This window comes from Pteronotus mesoamericanus, unplaced genomic scaffold (assembly GCF_021234165.1).
Source record: "Pteronotus mesoamericanus isolate MK-2021 breed Mesoamerican mustached bat unplaced genomic scaffold, CSHL_Meso_final scaffold_36, whole genome shotgun sequence".
NCBI lineage: Eukaryota > Metazoa > Chordata > Mammalia > Chiroptera > Mormoopidae > Pteronotus > Pteronotus mesoamericanus.
This window is the reverse complement of record NW_026555313.1, coordinates 19,345,238-19,350,556: the sequence shown is the minus strand read 5'-3', so window position 1 is coordinate 19,350,556 and position 5,319 is coordinate 19,345,238. Positions and strand designations below refer to the sequence as shown.

At 40.6% G+C, this 5,319-nt stretch overlaps 1 pseudogene; it reads right to left on the bottom strand.

The window, feature by feature from the left end:
- Positions 1–2,566: 2,566 nt before the first annotated feature.
- Positions 2,567–3,709, bottom strand: LOC129085894 (cyclin-J-like; annotated as a pseudogene).
- Positions 3,710–5,319: the final 1,610 nt, after the last annotated feature.

Here is a 5,319-nt window from a genome sequence, read left to right as displayed (position 1 = left end):
CTTTTTCATGGGATACTTTTTTCCACCTCTTCCCTTTCTGCTTGTGTAAATTTTTTGTTCTAAGGTGGGTGTTAGTAGACAGCATTTATATGGATCATGTTTTCCTACCCATTCAGCTACCCTTTGTCTTTTGATTGGAGCATTTAATCCATTTACATTTAGGGTTATTATTGATAGGTACTTATTCATTGCCATTTTTCCCTCTTCGTACCTGTGCTCCTCCCTCTACTTCTTCTTTTTCTTGAAGCAGTTCTTTTAGCAGCTCTTGCAATACTGGTTTGGTGGAAATGTACCCCTTTAGCGTTTGGGGAGGTGGTTCTGGGAAGTTTATTTTTGCCTCCAATCTATATGAAAGTCTTACTGGATATAGTAGTCTTGGTTACGGGTCCTTGATTTTCATTACATTGAATACTTCATGCCACTCTCCTCTGGCCTGTAATGTTTCTGTTGAGAAATCATCTGACAGCCTCATTGGAGCTCCCTTGTAGGCAACTAACTGCTCCTTTCTTATTGCCTCTAGGATTCTCTCTTTGTCTTTAAACACAGGAGTATTTTAACCTATGTTATAAAGGTAATTCATAGTATAACATTCCCAAAATATATTGCAATACGGTTCAGTGTTTCCAAGTAGTATAAATTCTGTAAATTAAATGTGTTTTAATTCTAAAGGTCTGAGGTTGATCACTTATGGAAAAAAACAACAAAAATTTATGACCAAGAGATCTACTCCACTTTTCATTTTAGTACATAATTGTAGGTACCTATACTATCTGTGACAGGAAGTTATATAGAATCATCTAAAAAAATATTTTTACTGCATTGATTGGTAGAGCATAGCAATTCATGACTTTAAAGTTAATCAAAAATTCATTTGTGGGTCAAAATATAACTCAAAACTGCTGAAAAAAGGAACTCTTCAAAAATTAATACTGTAAATTTTCTTCATAAATAGACTGGCAAGTCCACAAATATTAATTGCTCACATATAAGACAGCATTAGGCCCAGAGCCCACATTAATCAAATCTTAAATTAGTCAACTACAGGTCAAATCTCAAAACAACAAAATGAATAGAATCTGTCCAAATTTTCTATTGCTTTGAATATTTTAAAAATATTTAGACCATCAGTCAGGGCTTGAAATTTTTGTTATGCAGGGATTTAACAGAATTTGACATACATACTGTTAAAGCATTTCAGTGTTTGCTTAGTCCTCATGGTGCATTCAGAGTGATAGCAACACCATAAAAGTCTTAGAGGAGAACATTGGCAGGAAACTCTCAAATATCCCATGCAGCAATTTTTTTACCAAAATGTCTCCTAAAGCAAGGGACATAAAGGAAAGACTAAACAAGTGGGACCTCATCAAAATAAGAAGCTTCTGCATGGCTAGAGAAAACATCAGCAAAATGAAAAGGGAGCCAACCATATGGGAAAATATATTCGCTAATGATACATCAGATAGAGGTTTGATCTCCAAGATATATAAAGAACTCACTCAACTCTACTCCAAGATGACAAATGATCCAATCAAAAAATGGCCAAAGGACCTGGGCAGACGCTTTTCCAAGGAAAAGATACTGAGGGCCCAGAGACATTTGAAAGGATTCTCAGCAACACTAGCCATCAGAGAAATGCAGATCAAAACCACAATGAGGTATCATCTCAAACCGGTCAGAATGGCCATCATAAACAGATCAACAAACAACAGGTGCTGGCGAGGCTGTGGAGAAAAGGGAACCCTAGTACACTGTTGGTGGGAATGGAGACTGGTGAAGCCATTGTGGAAAGCAGTGTGGAATTTCCTCAGAAAGCTGAAAATGGAACTGCCTTTTGATCCAGTGATTCCCCTGCTGGGACTATAACCTAAGAATCCCAAAATGCCAATTCAAAAGAACCTATGCACCCCAATGTTCATCACAGCACAATTTATAATAGCCAAGTGTTGGAAGCAACCTAAATGCCCATCAGTTGATGATTGGATCAAAAAATTATGGTACATTTACAGAATGGAATACTACGCAGCAGAAAGAAAAAAAGAACTTCTATACGTCGCAACAGCATGGATGGAACTAGAGAGAACTATGCTAAGCGAAATAAGCCAGGGGGCAAAAGACAAATACCATATGGTCTCACCTATAAGCAGAACCTAACCATCAAAACAAAGATGCAAGGAAAAGAAGACCAGCAACACTGGAAAAAAAAAAAAAGAAAGAAACCAACAGAGACAAGAGGGAAGGAGGGAGGGTTGTGTGGGGGAAAAGGAAGGGAAGGGGCAAGTCAAGGAACATATAGCAAGGACTCATGGAGAAAGCCAAAGTGGGGAAGGATGGAGGGAGGGAGAGGGGGAGTGGGGCAGGGGAAAGTGGTGGGGGGAAGGCAGAGACAAATGTATTTGGAAAAATAAATAAATAATTTTTTTAAAAAAAAGTGATATTCAGTCTTCCTGGTGATGCTATCTTAAGAGTTCTAATGCAATTTGAATTCCTTTAAAGGAGTTTACAAAAAACTTGTCCTGGAGCTTCAGGTCACAAAACAATCTGGATCAGGTATTACCTTCACATAAAATCACCTTTCAAAGCATGGAGTAATGTAAGGATAATGTTCATTTATCCAATAACTTCAGTTATAAGAAACATTTAGAGAAGGCTTAACTTCTACTGGTATTGCCGGGGACATCCCAACACCAGTCTGCATGTGTCCAAGACCCTGAACACTAGCTTGGAAGCCAGTATGACATGTCTGTCATGTGTAAGATGCGGTGTGTGGTACATACAGTCTGCTGACTGCTTGGTTGTTCTGCTATAGGACTGCGATACTGCAGTGAGATCTGATATGACTGATAGAAATACTGAGGTTGCTGAAAGTGAACTGGCCGCGAGGGCTGGGAGGTTGTTTGGAACACACCTACTTGAGCTGAGGGACTGCTTGTCCTCTTTGTTTGTTTGCTTTTTCACATCATTATCATGAGCTATCAATAGCTGTTCAATGCACAGCACTAAGAAATCCCAGGAGTAAGCAGTAAAACCATGCAGTCTTGTAGGCCACGCTGGAGAAAGATGAAGTATAATCCTTGAAGAAGCCACACATACAGCAGCTACTAAAGAAGGTGCATAATTTCAAAAGGCATAACTTTGCAAAGATACTTTCAGGAAGTAATCTGCATTCTTGGCCATGTACAGTTTATTTTTTCCAAGCCAATCATTGGCCAGCCATTATTAAGATATGTTTCGTGTACTGCTTCAGAGAGATAATACTTGAAGAAATGGGCAGCTGTTGGAAGGTAGAGGTTCCATTGACAGGTTTCTAATAATAATAGTCCCATATGTAGCAAATTGTTTTGTTAATACTAGATTCACATTATTCATATAACCCAGGCTGTTGAGCTGCCCTAGAATAGGCACACTATCTTCTTTTTATTCAAGTTTATTTCCTAGAAGCAGACAGAAAAGTGCAACTAAATGCAGCTGCTGTATAGAGAAGTCATACTGATCCATAAACAGGTCCAGTGAATAGACTGCAAGATGTCAGGAATGAAGGGCAGAGTGTGAAGCAATTGTTCACAATGGCAATCAAGTCAACAATAGACCTTCTGAGACTTAGTTGAGGGCACTGGCCCTTGTAAGAGGACAACATCAGCTTCCTGTACTGAAGGGCTTGATGAATATTGGCAGCATGCTGCCTCTGCCACCAGGGCCTCTCTAGTTCCATGGGACACAGTGGCATGCCTGGCCAGATGCGGGAACCATGGCCTTCACAGCCCCAGTTCCCCTGGAGTTTGGGGAATGCAAGGTATGCAGCCCTGCTCATGCTGTAGACTGTCTCTGCGAAGCACCAGCCTCAGCTCTGGCCCAGGAGTCGAACACTTGTGCCACCCACTTTTAAAGGACTGGCAGGTAGCTCTGCATACAAAGCCCAAGGGCAGCACATTTGGAAAAAGTTTGTTTTCTTGGAAATACAATCATTGGGCAGGGAAGACAAAAATATGACTGGGCTGGTAAAAATGCTATTGTTAGATATAATAATGTGTTAAGGACAGTGCCTTACAAGTACAGAGCATTTTCTAAAGCATGAAGAGTAGGGTGGACAGAAGGATAAATGGTGTTGGTGGAGAGAGACCGGCCAGCAGGACTAGATAACTTATCTTTAAATATCTAGCCCTTTGCATTCCATAAAATGTTAGCTCAGAATGGGCAAGCCAGCAAGATTACCTTGGCTCACCCCCTCATCACCAATGCCCAGAGAGGAGGGAAATAGACTTGCCTAGGTCGCAACGTAATTCCAGGTGGAAGTGGAGCTGGAATCCAAAGACTTCCAGCTGCCGGTAGTTTGCATTCCATTAACCACAGGAAGCCCAGTGTTCTTCACACAAGGGTAGTTTTCAGTCTTTCTGTGAGTTAGGGGCTTTCAGAACAGGGGAGAAATCTAGGAGCCAGCTCTTAGATTCTGACCCAAACCATCTTCTGGCAGAGTGGCTCTCCTTGTATTGTTTTTATTATTAGTTGTCTGTCAGATGCATCTGTAAGAGATTCTGTGATGGAGAGGAGGAAAAGAGTAGGAAAACAAGTATTTCCTCATTTATCACCTCTGGGCAGCCCTCTTAGGCTACCACATTCTTTCTATTTCGTTTTTTTAATCCTCATTGGAGAGCATGTTTATTAATTTTGGAGAGGGGGGAAGGAGGGAGAGATGGAGAGAAACAGATGTGAGAGAAAAACATTGATCAGTTCTCTCTGGTATGCACCCCTACTGGGACCAAACCAGCAACCAGTAGGCCTGACTGTAACTGAACCCAAACAGTAGGGCTCCTACTGCCCGCTGCTAACAGGCAAAAACTCTGGAGGCAGAGTTCAGTGGAAAAGAAAGGAATCTTTTATTTAATTTTTAAAATATCTGGGTAACAATGGTAAGGGAGAAAAGGCCAGAGTATGACACCAAAAATAGCTATTTAAATATTTGTATATTTGTATTACAACTACTGCATAGTTTCAAGAACTGAAAATAACACAAGAACAAAAATCTGTGACAAAAATCTCTTTACAGTACTATTATCACCAAGGTCATTGAACCATAAAAATATCCTTGTTCTCTGAAACATATGCCTCAGGTTGTTGAATTAAGCTTGCCATAGGCAGAAGAAGGCACATAAACTTTGGTTCTGTTTAGTTTTTCTCCCTTTATTAAACCTCTGAAACTAATAGTTTAGTTTGACAGGCCCACAGTCCACTGATAGGCCCTGAGGCTCCTCCCCTCCCCTCTTACCATCCCCAATGCCTGGGGCCCAGGACCTCCAGGCCCTGGAAACCAGGAACAAAGGGAGA